Genomic DNA, 24066 nt, shown 5'->3' on the forward strand with positions numbered 1-24066 from the left:
ATTTCAGGTAGAGACCTTTAATTTCCCATTAAATAGTTTTGGATGGAAATTAATTCCAGGGATTAGTTCATGGAAAATTTAGTTATCATTTTATTCACAGTGCAAAAGTTGCTTTTTTCATTCCACATGCAGAGGAAGTTTGTTCATTGACCATAGTCCAGACCCAGTAGTTAAATTGCTCATGTCAGGTGGACCTGTTTGATCAAACCAGTATCATGCTGTATTCTTTAGTCATATCAATATATTGGAGCCGAGTCCATTTATATTTTACATTTGTTTTTCTTTTAAAAGAAAATGCACCAAATTATTTTAATTTCATGATGTGTATGGTTTTCCTTTGCATTTATAACTTACATTATTATAATTATTTGATCCTCAGAGAAAAATTGCTTTGTAAACGTCTGATTTAAGACAATACTATTGGAATGTATTTCACGGGTCAAGCTAGACTTAATTTAGAGAGAATTGACTTTTCCTTTTGGGATAAATAAACAGGGAGAAGTGAAGCTTAACAGGGAGTCATGGAAGCAAAGCAAAACATTATATATATATTTTGTCCAGCTACGTACTATATGGTCAGTTAGATGATTGAACTTGCTTAAAAATTTGTCTTTAAGGGAGGCAACTCCAAGTAATTACCTTCTCCACAAGAGTATGTGGATCATGTTTTCCCTATGAAATAAATGACAAAGATTAGTTGCACAAGCATACTAAGTGCACCAGTTAACAGCTAAAATGATTTTTCTCACAAAACACAAAAATATGTTTCATACTAACCTAGTTAATATGGCATACTTCTCAAAAAGTCTCTTTGAAAGGTCAGATATGTATAAAAACAATACAGTGTGACCCTGCTTTAGCACACTCCGTTGTAACACAAATTTCGATATAACACGATTGTGATAAAGTATTTAGGTGATATTTATATTTATGCGCATAAAAAAGTTTGTCATACGAAATTCATTTTCCCTTTTTGAGCTTGTAGAATAATCGTGTTCAATTATTTGTTTTAGAATGGAGTGGCAGATCCAGAAACAGCCATAAAAGGGGTCATAACAAATATATTTGAGCTGAAAGATAATCTAAATTGTCACCTGGTGGCAAAACAATCACTGGATGCAAGAGGCTACTTGAGCCGTCACCATAGCTACACATCCAAAACATGATATTTGCATCAACTACAAGGATAAACACAGCTAGGAATGATGACAGCTAAAGTTAAAAAAGAATCTCTTGCTTGTATGATATTAAATCATTATACATATAAAACTTATGCAACTGCATCAGTGAGAGCTGGATTACCATCCAGCACAGTTGCACACTTACAAGGATGGATAAGGATTAATGTTTCTCATTTCTCCTATAAGCTGGATGGTTGTAGGGGCACCATCAATGACTTTGCGACAGTCTCTCTCCATTTTGCCCCTCTGCTCTTTAGGACTTTGCAAAGTCCATGCCTGTCCACTCTTTATCATTATCTTTCCAACTCTTCTACCTTGTGTTCTCTCTTCTCTTACTGTGCCCTGTAGGATTGTCTTTGACAGGTCCGGTGATCATGAGATGTGACCATACCATCATAGTTAGCATTCCTTTATGGTGGTGAGCAGATCACCATGTGCAGACCTGCCAGCTCTTATGATTTTGATGTAAGTCTTACAAAAATTACCCTTAAAATACGGACTTACAGGATACAAGCAAAAACTACGGAAAAATGATCGTTGCCAAAAGAACGGGGTAATTGGTTCATCCATGTTTGATTTGGATCCAGCTTTCATACTAGAATAAGTGAAATTGGTCAGGGAACCAGACTAAGTTTACATCAGCACCCCAGACGCTTTAAACTGCAGCTATTTGTTCATACGAAGCATCTGCATGATCAATCTGTTGATTATATAAACAAAAATTTAAATGGCGTCTAGAAAGCAATGCATGTTAAAGACGAAAGGGAAAATAAGCTTCTAGAAAAATAAAGAGGAGTATTCAGATTCTTGTGAATAAAAGCTGGAAAAGGACACAATTAAGTTTATTGGACATCACATTCCAATTTGAGTATGTGTCGTGATGGGAGATATGATTGCCGTCATGTGAAATGGAAAAAGAAATTACAAGAATTACATCAAGCTGAGAGATAGCAGCAAGCCGAGTTGCAAAGGGTTGGGAACTAAAGTTTGTGCAGTACTAATGGTAAATAAAGTCTACGCGTACTCTACAACATTTTCAGTTGAACATAATGTATATCGTCACTGCGTCAAACTTTTAATTATGTTTTGCAGCTTTACAATGGCAGTTATTGATATTTTGTTACACCTTACTGAAAACTGGTCAATCTTATGGACAAAAATCAACTGCCTTACTGAGACGGACTTGTCCGGGTTGGCAGGTCTACATATGGTCCAACTGCACCTTGGATTCTAATGCATATCTTATTAGAGACATGATCAAAATATAAGAATTTCAGGGTAAGATCTTCCTTTGATAACATCTCATCTCTGAGGCATGGATTCTTCTCTCTAGTTCTGCTGTCAGTGTACATGTTTCACATGCACACAGGGATATGGACATGACAAGGGAGTGCATAAGCCTAATTTGGACACAAACATAATGTTGCTGTCCTTCCAAATAGACTTGAGCCTAGCCAGTGCAGCAGTTGTCTGTGCAATCCTGGAAAGAACGCCCAGTTTTGCACATTCATCAAAAGTTTATAGCACCTAGATACTTAAAGCTTGTCACTGTGGTCAGGTTCTGTTCGTTCACTCTTATTTCCTTTTGGATCCCACTTGGGTCTTTTGTTATTAGTTCTTTCTTTTCAGCATTTTTCTCCATCCCATCCTGTCCCTTAGTGATGCTTGGTTTCCAGCTCTTGTTCATCTCCTGCTAAACCATCGATATCATCAGCGAAGCGCAGATTGGTGATTGATCTGCCACTGATACAACCAGGGCTTTATCCTATGATTCATGCCAAGGATCTTGCTGACTGTGCCTATTACTGCTGTATTGAAGGCGGTGATCAAGGAGTCTTAGTTATTTCTTTGACACCCACAATTGTGAGTGGTCCAAATTTGCCACCTATTGAAGCTTCAGATGCTTGTGGCACACTTGGATCTTTTCATTATGTGAGTTCAAAATCGATCTGTTCAAGTCTTGGCTTCCTTGTCTTCCTTGCCCTGTTTTTGAATATGTGACCATTAGGTTCATCTTTGAGCCCTTGCAAATGTTCTTCCAAATACTGATTCTGCATCAGATTTTATCAAAAGCAGTAATATTTATCATGAGGAATAGGTGCAGACGATGTCAACTGCTCTGGTAGTCCCTGATGGGATGGGGTAAACTTCCAATAAGTACTAGACTGCTATTAGTCCCATATTTTGTCAGTCTTTAAAACAAAGTTGCCAAGAGTGGCCCAAAGAATGCAGACACAAAAAATGTACACTATATTTTCATTGGAGCAACTATTATTGGTGGAACTGTCAAATATACTAGCTCCTTCAAAGAAGAAACATATAATCATCCTCTGCAAGATATGCTTCCAATAAAGGTTCCCAATAAAACAGGACCACATAAGATTGTGACTTAGATATTTCTCTAAATGTTTTCTTCAAAACCCTAAAAATTTTGATCTTTTGATATTTCAACATGTTCAATGAATTGACATGTTTTTAATATTTTAAAAAATTTATTTTGATATCGGTCCATTTGTCTATATTTTAAACATAGGAGTATAAACATAATAATTAAAATCTCTGGCTTTACAGTGAATTAAAAAAATGATCTTAAATATTCCTTTTTTATTTAAAATTTTAACTTTGTAGAAATAGCAGCATTAATTAAAAAACTTAAGAAGAGCCAGGGATAGATGGCTTACAGAACCAGCATATCAAATATAGTAGCAGGAAACTAAAATAAATTATTTCAAAATCTACTTCATGCGATACTGAAATAAAACTTATATACCTGTGGCTGGAAAGTGGGCATAATTGTAACAATCTACAAAAGCAAAGGAATTTGTAAAAATGACCCTGATCACTACAGGGTTGTCTCTTTCCAACCTGTATATACACACACATACACAACCCAAATTTATGTGACAAATGAAAATTAGCATTGAAAAAAAATTTCTTATAGTTATCATAATTTTAGTTTCGGGAGAGGGTTTATCTTAAAAAATATGTTACTCCAATTTGGAAAAATCATGATGGTATTATAATAAAATTGTTTACTTGTAAGTAAAAGATAATAGTTTATGAGCCATATTTTACAAACTAATTTGAAATGTGGATATGCAGACAATCAATTTTTGAATGTACTGTTTCGGAACTTCAGAAATATCTTGCATCCTTTGTAAGTAATTTTTCTAGAAGTGCAAATAGTGAGGGAAGGGACAAAAAGTAATAGTGATAGTTTTAATTTCAATTTATCATTAATCATACCATTATCTACAAGCTATGAAAATTCTTTAGGTCAAAATAAGTTGAAATTCATGATCATCTTCAGGAATGATTGAAAATTTACTGTTAAAATTGGTTGTGATAGATAGAAAATCTTAATATTTTCTTATAAATGAGAAAAGAATGTTGAGGATGCTATTTGATTATGAAATATATTGTTCAAATATGTGTTCCTTGTAAATATTCACAAATTGGAATGGCAAAATACTAGCTCAGAAAATTGGTAACAACAGTTCTACATGAAACTTGAATATCCAGTTCATTATCCTAAACAGCCCTATATATATATATATATATATATATATATATATATATATATATATATATATATATATATATATATATATATATCGTGTGTGTGTGTGTGCTTAACGATTATCCATGATTGTAGATTGTAAGAGTCATTTGTAAGCAACATATTACATAGCTCACTTTTCTCCATGTATGTGGGTTCTACTGTTAGAAAACTTGTGGCCCACAGCCATAGTTATATGCCATGATGGAATAAACTAGATTTATATGTTATAAATTAGATATCATTAATTTTAAACCTATAATTATGACTTAAGTCATTCATGCATATGCCAACAAGTGCACATGCTTGAGGATCCAAATAACTCCAGTAAATGCAGTGAGGTAGATAGTAGTCATGGTGTTACAATATGCAGTTCAGATGGTCTGATACTATAATTTGTAAATAAAATCCTGGCTTCAAGTAATCATGCCATAAAAGAATATGTATTTTTTGTAATTCCGACGTAATGTCTCAATATGAATATTGTTTTGCTTGTGTGCGTGAGATGTTGAACTTTAGTGTCAGTAATATTTACCAATATAGTGGCATCTGTAAGCCACTAAAAATATATGGTATCTACACTGAAAAGTGTGGGAGTGTGTACTTTTAAGGTAGCTTTAACAAATGGAGTCGTATCGCTATGATGTCTGCAGTGTGGCAGTTTTGTAGTTCATATACGTGTACCACTAGGGGCATCATGCAGCAGACATGTGGTATCATGTCCCACCTAGTCACATTATCCTGACACCAGACCGACCAGTCTTAACACTAACTTATTAATGCTGAGCACCTGATGAGGCAGCTGATTGTACCATTTTTATAAGTCTTTGGTATGATTCGGCTGGGGTTCGCACCAGCAACCTCCCGCATTCAAGGCGTAAACTCAAACCACTAGACCCTCTGAACGGTCGCACTGAAACGTAGAATCAAGCATATGTTTAATCCTCTAAGTAGATTTCTGATATATGCATCCATATAAGAAAATTCAATATTATTGTATGCACTATCCAACTGTGCTTGATTAACCATATGGCACAGTTGAGGCAGAATCCAGGCTGAGACACAGCGACATAGTAGGCACAGTAGTAACCGAAGGTTGGGGCTGGGAAGTCTGAAAAGACCTGCATGGCAAGCAGCATACATCAAAGAGAAACATGCCAGGGTCCGGATAGAAGTACGTCTTGCAGAAGAGGAAAACAGAAGCCAAAGCTATCATCTTCAAGCACACGATGAACTGGCTTTGCTGGGAAGGTGCGATGTCTAGGAAGCTATCTTGGAGTGACACCTGGAGAGTTGATACCCAGAAAAAAAGCTTCCTCTTACGCTCAATGTATGGTGTTCTTTCTACACCAACTAACCTAAAGACATGGGGACTAACTGATGACCCAAATTGTAAACTAAAAAACAGACGGTCGTTATCGTTGCCGCCATAACCAAGTACTTGTTGAGATTGATGTCACTATGGATATGGCCAGGAAAAAGAGACAACAAGTAAAAAGTGTCCCAGACTTCATCAGCTTTGTGAGAAGCGATGAGACAGAAACAGAAGACCGAAACAAGAGGCTCCTTGACAAGAGCGCAGCATTGGGAAATGCAGGCAGATGTAAAAAGACATGAATTCCCAAGAGACAAATGAACACCAACTTCAGACCTGATATTGTACTGTGGTCAGGAGGTACCAAACAGGTGTTTTTGTTAGAACCGACTGTACCATGGGAAGCTAGAGTGGAGGATGTCATGAGCGGAAATTGGCCAAGTATCATCCATAGATCCATGAGTGTCAGCAGATTGGATATAAAGCCTGGAATCAGCCGTTGAAAATAGGATTCCATGGCTTTGCATCATAGACATGTTGGCGTACCATAGGAGTCTTTGGGATTACAGGAGCTAGCCGCTGAAAATTAGCCATCATGGTTGGCTAACAGGCCGAGTAAGCCTCAAATTAAATATAATGGAAGAGAGAGGTGTGATGGAAAAGCAAATCGGTTTTGTGCTGAATCTGATCAACTCAGTCAGCACACCTCTGGAGAGTTGTGGGTCAGCACCGAAACTCCCTAGGAACTGGGATCGCAACCTGATGATGTAACCGTTATACATTAAAAAAATAACATGGCTTTTACATTGTTGGTATACAGAAATTTCATGTGCTATTTGGCATATCAAACTATGATCCACACATGGCGGAATAATACGCATGTGTGGCATGGCGGGGTTTGTTATGCGGTCTGTGTGGTAGGTGTAGGGTGGGATGCTTCCAATATTTATTTAAATTATTACAGAAGTCACACCCAGGCTCGATTTTGGTTGGAAGTTAAATTAGTGAAAGATAGATGTAAAGCTCCGAGGCCCCGGTAAGCAATGCCGACGGTTAAATTATTAAATGTACAAAAAAAGTGAAATTCAGCTAATAACAATTTAATGACAATTCAATAATCAAATGGTTTAAATTCCCCAAGTACTCTCCTTCCGCATCGACCCTGTGATAGACTATTGCTCATTTGTTATGTAGTGTGAGAGAGCTTTCCACCTGTCCTTGTATTATACCCATCTGTGTATTCTCTCCTATTCCTCCAATTCCTTCTCTTCCTCCCGACATTCTCCAAATAACTTCTCCTACTCGACTTCTCCATGTCTCCTCCTTTTCCACTTTCTCCTCCTCGACTCCTTTTCTTCCTCCTCCTCGACTCTATACCGACTAGACTTGTCGACTCCGACTGCTCTGCTCGGTTCACTTCGTCTCCCCTCAGAGACTCGGAACTTGACTGAACCAGAAGTTCTGTCCCCCAGAAAGCTTCCTGTGAAAACACAAGGACGGTACAATCTTTTCCTAAGCCATCTCATCTCACACTATACCCAAGCTGTCATCAGAAAACGGATATTAAATTCTTCGGTCACGCATTTATTCACATCGAAATATTCATACGTTCTTGTTTTGTAAAGCAACGTCGTGATAAAAGCACGGTAACAATTACTTCTAATTCATACATAAATAAATTGCGAAACGAGTACATATTCCTAATCCCATTATGCTAAACAATATCACAACAATCAGACGCATTTCATTACATTACAACTCGTACAAAGTACACAAAGATTCAAATATCCATGCTCTGATATATCCATATTAACCAATCTTGCACACTTAACCATTTTCCAAATTCACAATTCATTCGTATGTAAATTCTAACATATCACATGAATAAATGCACTAGTTTACTACGAAGTAATCTAAATGCGAATTAGAAAAATAGTTCTGACCACAAGCTAACAATCTACATAATACTCAAATACGCCTGTAAATGAGCACTACAAATGTAATTCTACGTACTAAACGATCCTAGTAATTAAGTATACATGCTACACATAATTACAATTACAATGTCGTAATATTCTGCAAAAATCGAGTAAATATCCTACTGACCTTTACGAAGCTTTGTCTTTCCTTAGAATCTGTTTCTAAGTTTTCCCGCCAAATTATGAGTGTCTTTCTCGAAGTAATCATATTTGCTCAGCAATCTTCCCAGGAAAACTATAAATTCACTTGCTAGTTAGAAGTTATAATTCGGATCGAAATTGTTACCACACCCTCCGTCTCAATTCCGATTGGATGTCGCTTTGATTCAATCCAATCAAACTATGTGGACAATGTCCTTTCTCGCTGTATGTCCAAAAGGCGAAAGATTTAGAACACGCCCCGTTCCCTCACGGATTCTCTGATCTATGACAAAGCTGTAACACCTAGCTGGGAAGTTGCGCTATCTAACGCCTATGCCGATTCAAGATGCAAGGTCTTCTCTCTGGTCACGGTAACCTTGCGTAAGAGATTAACTCTAGCATGTGGCTATCTTCAGACATCAAACATGGCTTGTACTAATACCTGAGTTTATACACGACTTACGAGCTGGCTTGAGCAAACGTGACAGCATGTATTAACATTCTTGCAAAAGAATACTGTTGATGCTAGGCCTATAGATCAACGATGAATTTTCACTCATTAATCATTAGTGACTTAAGTAAATAACGATACAAAGTATTATTAATCCACATTTACTAAATTAATTTAACATGGTACACAATTTCATTGCAATCCTTTCCGCTATCCGTTCTCCCCTCCTCCCACTCATAAGGGACAAAATATGCAGCAATATGGAGTTAACGGAAAATAATTTGGCTGGATTAAAACCTTGAAACTGAACTTAGATCAAGTAACCTACAAGAATATGGTTTGTTGTAACGACAGGTGTAACACACCTCGGGATTTATCTAAAGAGTTTATATGATCAAAGATACAAATTTGCAATATCTTGTCGACATTATCCGGTAACTTTGTTGTTACGAAGCACACATACTGTCATGTATTTAATGTTTTGTTACTTTTGTTCTTGTTCTTGTTTCTTAATAATATTATAATGTTCTAAAATATCGATTATTATTAATTAAATGGAAATATCAAAAGGCCGCCTCTCTCTCTCTCTCTCTCTCTCTCTCTCTCTCTCTCTCTCCAATGGAAAGGACAATCCGATACGTCATGGCACCAGCTACGTCGCAGAAGTTGCCGAGATTACACTGAGAGCAATGCCAAGTCGCAAGAGGGACTCCGTCTCCGGATTTTCTGTTGGGGTTTACTCCCGTAGCCTTTCCCATGAGAGGGTACAGTCACAAGGCAGCGAAGATTTGAAATCGGAGTTCATCTTCTCCTAGATGGGCGACCACCCGAGGTTAACTAGCCCCATCAGCCTGAAGCGTCCGGTTCTGAGGTGCCAAAAACTCGCCTTTCGTCCCTTTTCCAGTCAGTTTAAATAGGTTTCGCCACTCGTGAAGGCCTGGAGCTGGATTCGGTTGTCAGAGGCTCTATCAGACGCAAACCATTGGGTCCAAGGGAAGTAGGTGCTTTTGTCCCACATCCGCAACCGGCGATAACAATCCTTGGAAGCCTTATATATATATATATATATATATATATATATATATATATATATATATATATATATATATATATATATATATATATATATAAGTGACACATTCACACACATTTGTTATTTGACTTGCTTGAAGTCGTGTTTAGAACCCATAGTGACATTTTACTTCTGGATATGAAATCATAATAAATATAACAGGTTTCAGATTTTGATGATACCAAACGGTAATGCAATGTGTCTCATTAAAAAATGGATTGATTGCTCTCTTTTTTAACCATCGAACAGTCATCGTTGTGGATGAGCGGGGAAATTGTAATTGTGGTCGTTCAACCGTCGCGTTGCTAATTAGGTAGAAATATACATGACCCACTGGCGTGACCTTACCTCAAAGATTTCACTTACCACATTTTCACGTAAAATATAATGGCACTGACCAGGACCGGCCCTAGGATGTGCTTGGCCCAAGTCGGCATGCGGGGCCAAAGCAGCAAGCGATAAGCGCGTGGCCCCAAGCCAAAAAATTTCATTGTGAGTTAGTGCGGGGCCCAAGGCTCTTACGCCTTGCCGTAGGGCCGGGCCTGACAGGAGCTATTTGAATAACTGCACAAACACAACTGATCCAAGAACCATATTTCTTACCACGTTTATGAACTGTGTCCAACCAACTTCATGACTATCATAATGTCGAGTTTGCTATGTTTGCAATCTACTCCGTAAATATGCCGTCACTTCGATTAACTGATTACATATTTACACTAATGACCATAAATACTGTATACTTCTACATTTTGTTTACGTTGGTGAGATGTCTACTTTAATCTCGAAAAACACCGTCAAAGAAAATGATCAGCTTAGATTTACAGTGATATATGTGATGTGATATTTGTAATTCGGAAATGGCACAACTGTTAAAAGAAGTATACTGGATTCACCCTCTGGATACAATGATTATATATGAACTTCGACGATGAATTTATTGTATCTGGTAACTTTTGTTGTTATTGGCGTGTGTCAAAAATCAATTCTCAATGATTGGCTTGGTTGGACCGAGCCACTTTTAACTATTTTGCCCACAATGTTTTCAGTTATTTCTGCTTCTCAACAGCAGCCGATACATTTAAGATGGCTTCCATCTGAAAAAGCTGATATTTATGGTCCAGAAATAGCCCATGGTCAAATGTTTAAGTAAAACAAAAACCTGACACGCTGTGCTAGATTATATATAACTAGCATGTAGTGTTCGTTTATCGGTGAGTCAATCACCCAAAACTGTCATAAGGTCTCACGAAGTAATCCAAAAGAGTCTCAACACAGATTAGAACTGACAACAGGCGGATCTGAAGTATTCGACTTTAAGAAGGGTCCGTTTTTAAGATAAATTGTTAATAACTAAACATTTATAGATAAATTAATCAAAATGGCATTCGTTTACGTATAAATTAATCCCCATGTTTTAATAACCAGGCCTTCTGTCTGCTGCGGATATTTTACGAACGGAGACAGACAAAATATCATCTGGAAGTGAACATTTTCAGAAAATGTTAAAGAAACAATCAGCTTCTGGATTCTTTCCACGCTTAAACACAAACATCACATATGTTCTCTCATAACTACAGCTTCACTCTATAACCACATAAGCACTTTCCATATTTTAAACGCGTACTCTCAAATAAAATTAATTCGCAATCTCTCTCAAATCACATAGGAAACATAAAGTTTAATTTGGTTTAAATATTATGGGTATTTTAAAATTTAAGGCTGTTCTCGATGGTGATTTGATTGTGAATCTACTAATACATAAAAATGCATTTTTATTCTACGTCTGCGACACATTGCAATGAACACAAAACATCCCAAAAACCAGAAAATTAAATTTCGTCCCAAAATCATTTGGTTATGAGGGTGTCACGGAATTAAGGTCTTTTATTTATTGAATACGTGTACTCGTGTTTCGTTTTTGTGTACAACGATACCCGAGGGTGATTTATGTATATTGTGTCGTATTTCAAAATAGTGAGTTCGGTTCATCCCGTGCCGCACGTGCGAAGTGCTCTCGATGGTACGAACCGAATGCCTAAAATGCACAGACTGTCTGTGTATAAATACCTCACCCTACGTAAATTTCTCTACAATACGAAATAGCCTTGTCAGCGGGCAGTCTACTTGCACATCTTCAGCTGTAGAGGTATGTAGGTTTATTAATTTCTAGTATATTAGTTATAACTACTGTATTACCACGTTTATTTTTGTATGTTTGCTATGTAGCTTTGGTTTACGCAGTATAATGCACATATTTATATTCTCGTTTTCGACTTAACAAGGGATTTCTATTAGTAATGTAAAGCTACATTTTTTATTTGAGAACTGTTTAATATAGTAGGATTCTTATCGAGCAGGATAAGGTTTATTTTTGAACCTGTCATTTTGTAAGTATTGTGCTGATAATGTAATTTACATAATTTACCGTGTATAACGTCATTACGTTATTATGCCAGTGTCGTGTATAGTACATGGTACTGGATATATTTTCAGCTTTATGTGACCGAGGTGTCCGGAATGTCTAGTGTCGAATGTCCGGAGTGTCCGGAGGGTCTAATGTCCGGTGTGTCCTGAATTTCTACGGTCTGTGACCAGAGTGTCTGTGTCTGTGTCTGTGTCTGAAGGGACCAGAGTGTCTAATGTCCGGGGGGTCTAATGTTCGGAGTGTTCCGAGTGTCCGGTGTCTGTAGCAGCTGTGAAGCTGAATTGTAACAGCCGTGGAACTGAAACAGTGTACTGATGACGGAGTGTATCTTCGTACATGTAATTTGTTAGCCGTGGGCTAATTTGGGGGTTTCTAAAACCTAATGTATCTTTTGGGACTGTAAAGATAAGTTGGATATCTGTCCCTCATTTTTATCGCCATAATTTTGCTACCTGAGCGAATGCATTTTACTACACGAGTAAAATTTTACATCGTTTACTACCTGAGTAAACTAGATCCATCGTTTCATTGTCAAATCGTTGTGAACCATTCATCCCTTGTCTTTGTATTTGCTAAATTAATTTATTTGTATTTTCCATCATTAAGTCTGTGCGTTCTTATGTTAATTAAATCCAATATTTGGATAATATATGCACGCACATTTTCATAATTAGTTGCTCATTCAAGTCATCCATTATTAAACATTGTATTTATATCATCGTAAAAAGTGTTCTGTTGTGAATCCGAAAAATCCCACCCGGTTATCTTGTTACAGAAGGAATGCACGGTATTGTGCTTAAAATAGAAGATAGAAAATTTGTCTGTAAGTTTTGTTTGTCTCTTCTTGAAGACAAGTTCTTTTTCTCTTTAAATAACAAACATATTGAATTTTCTGCTTACTTATCCTTAGTGATAGGAATAATTATCATCTCTTTGCACATACAATTTTGGTTATAATGTATTAATACAATTTACACATAAGGTATCGTAAAATAAATGTAAAAGTTTTCTTTTGTTTTTAGTTATTATCAAGTTCTTTTAAACAAAAATCTGGTTCCACTTCTGTAATGTCGACCAAATTAGATAAAGAAAATTAGTTTGCAACAAGTTACCCCATGGCATGAATATTGAATTGTTCATAATTTTAATGCTTGACATATCTGCTCAAATGTCCGCTTTTAATTGTGCTATTGCCGATTTTTATGGTCACATTAATTATGTTTTGCTAAATTAAATTAATATACTTTCGGCACCAATCTCATATAACACTTTGTGTTATCCTTCATCGACTAAGCGAGGCCAAGAAGGCATTGCATGCCACAGCATTAAGGAAAGATAACTCCATCAGTATTAGATAGGTGAAGACCTGGCATTACCACTGTACGTTATTATGAGGCACTTCTGATATACTTTAACGTCATTATAATTAGGCAAAACCTTCACTGTCCTAACGCAAAATTATTTATTTCATACGTTTATCAGCATACGAAGTTGTCCAGGCTGTGAACCATACAGAAGTCTGAAGTCTCTACAAAAAATTACCTTCTGCGAGGAAATATAAATTCAAAAGAAAGTACAGACACAATTAATAGATGAATTCGGAAAAAATGCTAATCATTTTGAAACTTACTCCAAGACGGGGAGTTTTGGTTCAGGTAAAAGCACCATTGAAGCTGTCTCGTCCATTTTCAAATGATCTAAATCCAATGCTGGAAACATTATCACATTGTGATGTAAGTAAAGCAGATTTGAAAATCTCACGCTATAAAGGGATTAGTCAGAGTTTCCTCTGACCCTTGCCACCCCATTTTGGATATTTGGACATTTATGTTGGGGTGTAGGGTCAGAGTCCACTGCCTGTCTAAAAGTTGGAATTCGCCGACACCATTTGGTGTCGGCATAGGGAAGCCGCTTACTAGCCAGCCTAGCAAACTTTAATGACCTTTGATCGAGATATACCTGCATGAAATGGATAGGAATATGATCTATTTTCTCAGAAATTGCGAGTAGAACATTCTTTATCACTTTAATCCGCTGACAGACGAGGTGAAATTCAGCGTTGATGAAATTTGACCTGGAACTTGCCATTTGCATTCCGAGTCACATGACTACACAAATCTCGCAACCTACATGTTAATGACATCAGAGGTCCAGCAGTCGAAAACTTCTTAAAGAAACAAGCTTTCAAAAGTATTGAAGTGTAATAGTTTAATGAATTGTGGAATTTTACTTAGAATGTTGTCTTCACTTCCTTTCTGTTAAATAGTTTCAAACCATAGCATCCTAACAAAACAATCATGCATTTAATTTCCGAATACGGTGACTATTCAGTGATCGTTTTCCCGTCAGTCAGTGGGAAAATGATACATCTCGCTCAACCCTACTGTTATATCAAAGCCCTAGTTATAAGGTTAGCATTATATAATATTTGATTGAATACTTTATATTGTCTGGTATTTGTGTTTAGTAATAAATGTACCAAGTTTCAGATTATGCCCGGTGGATCACTGTATCGAGAGGGCGCTAAAAGACGCTGTAGTGTATCAAATGAAAACTGCATTGGTTGCTCCAGGACCTTTTTACCACAGAACAGTCATCGTCAGGGCCGTTCAGAGCGATCACGGGCCCTTGGGTAGGAAACAGTCGGGCCTCTCCTAGTTCTTGTTGAAACAAAATTTATCATTTTTAAAATTAAAGTGTTGTTCGGCCCGGTACCCTTACGGCCCTAGGTCCCCTGGATACATCTCATTTTCCTCCCTCCCACCTTGTCGGCCCTGGTCATCGTTGTGGATAGACGGGGGAGGTGAGGGTGGGCGTTGTTGGATTGTTCAATCACAACGCTACTAATTAATTAGCAATATACATTCCCCACTCGCGTGACCTTACCTCCAAGATCTAGAAGTTAGTTACCAGATCCAGTAGAGTACAACGGTATTGACAAGAGCTATTCGATGTATTCCAGAAATAAAATTGATTCATAAACAATATTTTGTGCCAAACTTACATATAAAACCACTTGGTAACCACTTCACTGTCCAGATTTAGCGAAACAAGCCGTTTTAAAAATTGGTAGACACTTCGTGACAATGAGACATTTACTATTTTTGTCATCTATTCCATCAGTCTTCACATTGATTAGCTGATTAAAGATTTGCAATTCTGTCCATAAAAAAATTATATACTTCTCATATGTGTTTACGTTGACGAGATATCTATTTTATCTCGAAAAACAGTCGGCGCCAATTAACAGTTCTGATTTACAATGCTATTTGTGATGTTAGGTGAATGCACTTTAGCCATCTTCGATAACATGTCGATGCTACAGATAATACTTTCACGTGGACTATCTGAAAATCACGTGATTATTCATTCCTTTTAATTTATATATATACAAGATAATACATTTGCAAAAGGATAAGAAACAAGTTAAATAGAACTTATGAGTGTCTCTCTATTATGCAAAACAAACTCACACGGTGAGTAGAAATTAATTAACAAAGGAAAGATTGCATATAAAATTGATAGGATAGCCAAAAATAGATTGGTACTTTATAAAATTTACCAAGAGGGAGCGCTAGCGTATGGGTATGTAATAACGTGGTAATTGAAGCTGATGCAATGTGAATAGGATTGAAATTCGTTTCTTTTGTTTCTTGGAGAGGATTTTTGTGCGTATTATTTTTTTGTGAGGGTCGTGGATTGTTGCATATAATTCTTTATTGCATGTTATGTTTTGTAGGATATATTTGAACACGTTATTTTGTTCTTGAAGTGTTCGAACTGTTTGGTATCGGACAGAAAAGTCTTATGTGCTACATACGAGAAAGTTTCATAATCTCACAATGATTTGATCGAAGTAAAAGGAATGTGTAATTTCAGAGGTCATAGGTAACTTTTACTGACGTTCCATTGTACGTCTATATATATTCCAGAAAGGAACACAGTGATGAAATAAAGTTGATTGGAAGAACGTCACATATGTGCATAACCATAAATGATAATAGCAAGCAACGATGAACTCTAAGAATGACCTTTAAATTAAGAAAGGTAACTACAGATACAGAGAGAGAGAGAGAGAGAGATCCAAGCTAACTTAACAACTTGCTTACCTACTACCGCAGAACAACTCGAAAACTGCCTGCGTTTATTGCTTGACAAACATGCACCAGCTACCAAGTGCAGAGTATCAATTTAAAAGTGTTCTCCATGGTATAGCAGTGTTAGGGACCAGCTTCACACTGCTAAAAGAGACCGCCGTAAAGCTGAGAGGCTCTGGCTTTCCACCAGACTCACTATTCATAAGCAAATCTATGAAGTCGCTAAGAAGAATGTCACAAATATAGTCCATGCAGCGAAATCAGCCCACTATACTACTAAGATCATGGAAAGTTTCAGCTGCAAAGAGCTCTTTGAGATTACTAACAAGCTAATGTCAAGGAACAAATCTACACCACTTCCAACTACCTTCTCTCCAGTCGACCTTCCGGACATGTTTGCAAATTTCTTCTTGACAAAGTACAAACCATTAGAGATAAGCTTGACACCACAATTTCAATTGACTCGTCGTCACCATACAGTTGGGATACATAATTTGAGCGGCAACCATTAGCAGCATTTGAATCTGTCTCTATGGATTTCGTACGTACAATCCTGATGAAGAGTGCACCAAAGTCATGTGAACTTGATCCAGTATTACCTTCACTAACTGATGTTATTAATACCTCTCTCTCATCCGGGGAATTCCCATTTTTCAAAACTGCCATTGTAAAGCCTCTGCTGAAGAAACCAACACTAGACCATAACGATTTAAAGAACTACCGCCCAGTTTCTAATATCCCATTCATATAAAAAAAATCTTACAAAAGTTTGTTCTATCCCATCCAAATTCAAAGTCTTTTTAACAATGTACAATCTGCATATCGCCCTTGCAACAGTACTGAAACTACTCTTCTAAAAGTAGTTAATGACATTCTCTCTGCGTTGGACAGCGGAAAGATTAGTTCTCACCCTTCTTGATTTGACTGCAGCATTTGACACAATAGACCATGATATATTACTTCACCGTCTCCAGCATGTATTTGGCGTTCATGATACAGCCTTACTATGGTTCAAGTCCTACTTCGTCAACAGGACACAAATTGTGTCTGCAAATGGAATACACTCCAAGTCAGTTGATCTATGTTGTGGTTTTCCACAGGGGTTTGTTCTTGGACCTGTTCTCTTCATTCTGTATACTCATTCGCTCTCAAGTGTCATAGATCATCATCCAGTGTCTCACCAATTGTACGCTGATGACACCCAAATATACAAATCTAGCCACCCAATTGAAGTTGATGCTACCATCCAAGGTGTAGAGAGGTGCATTTCTGATGTGAAATCATGGATGACATGTAACAAGCTGCAGATGAATGATGATAAAACTGAGGCCATTCTGATCAAAACACAAATACTTTCTCATTCACATCAAACAATAAATATCAGCAACGCCAACATTAAATTCACACAAGTACGAAACCTAGGTATTACTCTGGACAGTACTCTCACATTGCACCAACATGTCATGAACATATGCAAGGCTGCATATCTTGAGCTGAGACGCACCAGCTCAGTTCGCAAATATCTTTCAGTTGATGCCACTAAAACACTTGTGTGTTCATTAGTACTTTCAAGACTGGACTATTGTAACTCAGTTCTGTCTGGTTCATCTCAATATCTGCTCCAGAAACTTCTAAAAGTTCAAAACACAGCTGATCGGATCATACTTAGAGTACCACGATCAGAGCACACGTACCCGCCGCTCTGTACCTACACTGGCTATCTATTTGATCCAGAATCAAACACAAAATTTGTTCTCTGTGCTACGTTTCACTGTCGGACTCTAGTCCAACATACCTATTCGACCTCACCCACGTGTACACACCAGAAAGATACTTACGCTCCTCTTCTGACAATCGTATTCTCATTATTCTCACTATGAAAACGTAATATGGACAGCGCTCTTTTGCATACCAGGGCCCAGCAACGTGGAATGAATTGCCTACTGAACTTAGATACAAAGACACAGCGATCACATTCAAGAGGGTTCTCAAAACTCACTTATTTCGACTGCAAGAACAAACTTAAAGACCTAATAATGTTTCTTACCTTAAATATTCTCAGCATGTTTTTTTAATGTTTTCTAATTTCATGGTGTTTGTTTTTGTAATCATATCATTATATGTTTGATTTTTTATCTTATATGTGTTGTCAAATGTTGTAAAGCGCTTAGAGCTTCTAAAGATTAGGAGCTATACAAAGTCCTCATTATTATTATTATTATTATGTCTGACGCGAAGGCTTGTCCAATTGAGCGACACAACACACTGACGCAGTCTTAATGTTGTCTTGATGTTGAAAAAAAAGAAATAGCCTGAGAGTAGAAAAAAATTCCGTCCATGATGGGACTTGGCCATATTCTATCCCCTCCCCCACTCCGTTTTGTCCCTTCTTTTTCTACTCCCCAGTCCATCGATTTGTTTCTGCGCTGGACCAAACTGAAGTTAAAGGCACCAAATGGTAAGAATTGCACAATCTGTTGCCTCGTCTGAGTAAGTTACGCTGACCAAAGGAGTGTCGGTATTTACAGAGATATACAATTCTGCGATACATTCCTTCATTAATTTGAAGGTATAGATAAATAGAATCGTAAATTTCTAGATGAGGTATAGATTATGGCTGAGTACCTTTGTGGATGAAAACAGTGACCAGAGATATCTTATTATGCGTGGATCAGTTGTTGATGTTGTTGCCGAATGGTTTCAGCACTATTTTTTAGTGCATGATAGGCTTGACGTGACAACCAGTATTAATGGTGGAGGAAGAACCCTCCAAAAACACCAGAAAGATTTACCGACCCACAGGAAGCTACTTGCAATCTTTCTCACATATCCACATTGGCCGTGCCCGAGACTCGAACCCACGCGGTCAGAGATGGCAGTGATCGGTAAAAGCGAGAGTTTTAGACGACTCGGCCACCCTGGTCCAGCAGCACAGAGGGTGAACAGACCACTTGCTTGAAACGTCATTTGTGAAATATAAAGCTTCCTACGGAAAAAAGGTCAATAATACCAAACCGAAGCCTGTAACTTTACCGAGAGTTTCTATAATTGGGTTAGTTTTTTTGTTGTTACTTTATCGTCGTCGATAGTGTTTTTCTAAATTTGTATGTGTGTTTTCGTTTACCCACCAAACGTTTCATTGAGGTCGCACCATCTCTGCTGCTGTAATTAAATCATTTTTATATCAATAATGGTACCAGCTAAAGAATCTTACTCTACTAGATTAGCTAGAGAAAGATTAGAAGCAATCAAAAAGTTTCTCCCTGCTCGAGATGCTCTCAAACAGAAACGACAGGAACGTCACGAATCTCAGGTTGAATATGCAGAAGGTACAGAAAACTTATTTAAACCTACTACAAAAGTTACTGAAAGAGTTGCAGAAGCTACATAAGGCCTTTTTCCAACGTTAAAACGAAATGCTGAGCAAACTGAAAAGATAGCAAGAAGAACTAAACAGACAAAAACTAACTTTAAAGCTATTGCAAATGAAGTAGATGCTACTCAGCATATTAACGTAGATCATGCTCAGCTTATTGACATAGATAAAGAAGTACTTCAAGATATTGAACAAGCTCGTATTAAAAAGGATGAAATTGAGGACGGAACATTAAAACAAGAAATAGTTTAAACAATTGCGTAATTTTGGAGATGGAATATTAAAGAGGTAGATTTACCTATATTTGCCGTGGATAGTTATCGTGATAGAAAAGTATTTTTAAAACCTGAGTACTCTAATAAATATGTAAAAGTGAAACCTGGTTAGATTGGATTTATAAAGTACTCACTAAAATTGATAGGATCGATTGAAGAAGAGATACAAGATAAATTGATTTTACAACGACTAGAATCACAATAACTATTAGCATTACAAGAGCAACCATTTCAAACAATAAGTGATGAAGAAGCTGAACAAAAAAGAGAACAGAAAAAATAAGGTAAACGATAGATAGAACAAGAAAAGGAATAAGAAAAATACTCGGAATTTAAGAGAATTAGATAAGTGTGGGAAGTACGTTCTTCGCCAGGTGAGACAGATTTAGAAGAAACAACTGGAAGTGGTTTTGTTACTCAAGGAACTTGTCCTGACAGTGTTCTTGCCGATGTTGACTGACTAGACATTCTGATCGGAGGAGAACGCGCAGGAAATAATTCTCCAGAAACTATTAATGGAATATCTGATATTTGCCGAAGATTATTTACAGAAGGTGTTATAGATCGTAACATTTATCACTCTCTCATTAATGAAATTGTTGATGATTATTACAGTAAATGAGAATAATTAAATCAGTGGGTTGATCATTAATAAAATGAGTATACACAATGCTCAACTTGGAATTGTAATAGTTAGGGTAGTAAACTCACGATTACCAACTTACAGAGCGATTTACGGAGATGGAATTTGTGACGCTGTTCAGGGTTTGTTTAAGAGAATGGCTCCAAAATCATTACCGATTGCAAAACAATTAGGAAGGAAAGCTATTGACGCTATTCGCGATAAAGCTATCAGTGATGTTGGTGTTGTTGCCGTTAAAGCATTTTCAGCAATTAAAGAAAGAATAGTTCGATTAGTACGAAAAAAGCCACCATCACCAGTAAAATTACCCTAAACTGAAATTATGCCTGCAAATGTCAGTAAAGTAACAAATGAACCTGCAAATCAAAACCTAGCAGAGTTGACTGGTGTTCCCATATCAGAAAAAGAAAAGGAAAAAATATAACTGCTAGTTTAATAGTTAGACGATAACAATTATAATAAAATGTTCAAGCTTATATCTGATCCAGCGTTTGATCTGGATGCATCGGTTCTTAAAGATGAATCTATACGCGATTATCAATATTATTCTTATGACGCACGTGTACTAAATCAACGTGATCGAATTGAATTACAAGTTCAAGATACAAGCAGATATTTCTTACCTGCTGAAGCGTTTATCGAAGAAGAAGGTAAACTTTTAAAAGCAGATGATGCAGAATATTGACTTTTAGATCGACCTGGTTTTGTTAACAATGGTATTATGGAATTATTTAACAGTGCTATATACATGATTGACGGAAAAAATATTGAATCGTGTCTTGCAAATGTTGATGTTGCCACGACGATACTGGGTCTGGCAAGATACAGCGATGATTACTCGAGGTCAGCTGGTCGGTCAGTGATGTTTGCAAAGGATACCACTGATCACCCAGAAAGAAGCGACGTGAAACTAAATGCAGCTGGGGACACAGTTCCATCGAATAATGAAATTTACAATCAAGGAGTTGCCGTACGTAGATCAATGTTAAATGACGAAGAAAATTTCTCATGCGCAATTCCATTATCACATATCTTTGGATTTTGTAGAAATGTTAGAAACGTTATATTTGGAGCTAAACACACTGTGGTACTTGTAAGAAAAGCTATCGACAATGATGCAATCTGGTGACCCAATGCAGTTGATGTTGGTAAAGTAATATTAACAAAACTGTTACTGTGGATGCCGGTAATGATTCCATCGCTTGCTGAAGAAGAAAAGCTGATTGCTTTTATGAATTCAGGTGATAAATCATTTTTATCATGGTTGACAATGACTACAGATAGCCTTCAAAGCAATGTGGCTGGGTTACTCACATGGCAGATAGCATCACAGCAAGGAGTTTCTGCACTACGACATATATCCATCGTATTTCAAGAAAATGCTAGAATAGATTCACAGAAACGAAATCCAATGGTATTTGACACACTTGGAGTTTCTGAAGTTGCTTTAAGGATAAATAGACATCAAGAACCTTCTGAAGAAGTTTTGTTAAATTTTGAACAAAATCATGTTGCACGTGCTTATCATCGGTTAATAACATTTATAGGGCGTGATCAAAATGTTGACACTGGTTTGCAGATATCTCAGCGGGATTTCACGACATTTTATCCATTTTATTACTTTTCGTTGGAATATTTAGATTTATTCAGGCAATCTGTCGTTGATATACATTTTCGAGCCCATGTAGATCGACTGCCTGCTGGTGGTTATAGAGCTATTGCTGTTATGCTCAACGATAAAGCAATGGTACTTGAAGGTACTGGTGGACGAATGAGTCTTTGGCGCTCCAGTGGAAAACGTAATTAAATCAATCACAATATTTAAAATATCGTATCATAATGTTAGCATTACTCTGACTCCTGGTCAGTTGAAAAACTTCAATAAAGTTCAGCAAAGAAGCGCGGAATAAAAATATCACTAAAAAAGCTCAGATCACAGGTGGTCAGAACAAACTATCATTGTCAGAACGTCAATTCAAGCATTTCAATAGCGCCAAAGAATAAAAAAAACAGGCGTTAAACTCAATCTTTCTGTAAATGCTATTAAGGACTCAATTAAAACATGTGGCATATTTCCAATTTTTGCTGCTTTACCAGAATTAATAGCCGCTGCAGCTCCAGCTATGCAAAAACAGCTGCACTTGATGTTTTAAGCGGTGATGCCGGAGGTCTCGGTAAAATGGATGTTGATAAATTAACAGGACAAGGATTTTAATATTTTCGTAATTTATTATATAATAAATATATATTTAAATTGTATTTCTCAACCAAAACGATATAATACAATTTTGTAATATAGTGCAAACACAACAGCTGCTCGGATCATACTTAGAGTACCACGATCATAGCACACCTCCCAACTGCTCTGTACCCTACACGGACATGGGACAGTGGAGTTGTTGTATAGGGACAATATGAATGGATCCGGTGATGTGACTTCGCGGTACTGGACATTGATAACAGCTTTAGCAAGGTGCTAACCTGAATACGTGCTACTTTATGGAGAGACAAATACAGCAGACATATAGACATATACATATATAACACGTAGACATAGATTAATGAACATCAAACAGATATATGGCAAAGAGAATGAATATATTTTTGAAACATATGAGTGACCCTGAAAAGGGCCTTTGGATTGTTTTGTTAATATCAGTCCGTCAACATAGAGGTCATCGCATAGGTCTTTTTCTCTTCCTCAAACTTCTTCTGACTTCCGGACCCTAGATGAGGACTTTCTCCAGACAGCTTTGACTCTCCACATAGATTCTTTCCAAAACTTTCGTATCGGTGATCCTAATGATTGCCCATGATTATCTGACATACATCGATAAGTCCGTACGAAAAAGCATCGACGATACGAGGGTAGATGATTCATGGTTAGTCCACTTATTGTGACGAGAACAGGTGAAGGGAATGAAAGTGAACCGCCGTTTTTTAATGTTGAAGATCGGATCGAAACGGATTGAGTTTTTTACCAATCCCAATAGACGTTAAAACATTCAGTCAGAGTGCGGAGTCTGTCTTCCAATTCGAAGAGAGCTGTCTTTGACTTCACATTCCCTATATAGATGCGCAAGCATCTGTGCACAGTGAATCAATGCGACAAAGTTTTCAAACATGACGAAAACTAAGAACACGATGAATTGGGGTGCACTGGCTGTGGAGATGAGAAGCGATGAAATAGCAGCGACTACCAAAGTCAACTTCCAGAAAGACCTATTTTAATTAGGATTAGAGTGGATTTTCTCTTTTCTTTTCAAGAATTTATTCTGGTACCAGCACCTTCGCCATCTTCTCCTTCTTTACCACATGTCGAAGATTTTAAACAGAAACAGAAGGAAGAATTGTAGACATTTTTACAGCAGCAAAAAGAATTAGGACAAGTTGTTCTGCTTCAACAGCTACATCAAGAAGACGGAAATGACAACAAGAAGAAGCAGCAGCAGAGAAGAAACAAGGTCCAGGAGTGAAGGAGGGCAATGATGGTTAAAACGGTAACTGCACCGTTAGACATTTTGGCAGAATTAAGGAGTCATAAAGAAA

The 24066-nt window shown here is 37.1% G+C and overlaps 1 protein-coding gene across 1 annotated transcript in view; it reads right to left on the reverse strand.

The window, feature by feature from the left end:
• The window catches only part of LOC149794669 (uncharacterized), a 54285-nt gene extending 37791 nt beyond the window's left edge, over positions 1 to 16494 (reverse strand). Inside the window, exon 1 of the mRNA XM_089963957.1 lies at positions 16236 to 16494. The gene's annotated coding sequence lies outside the window, so the exon portion shown is untranslated. The remainder of the gene's footprint in view (positions 1 to 16235) is intronic.
• Between the last annotated feature and the right edge of the window lie 7572 nt (positions 16495 to 24066).

The sequence above is a fragment of the Sinohyriopsis cumingii genome, chromosome 7 (genome assembly GCF_028554795.1).
Source record: "Sinohyriopsis cumingii isolate HCF-2022 chromosome 7, ASM2855479v2, whole genome shotgun sequence".
NCBI lineage: Eukaryota > Metazoa > Mollusca > Bivalvia > Unionida > Unionidae > Sinohyriopsis > Sinohyriopsis cumingii.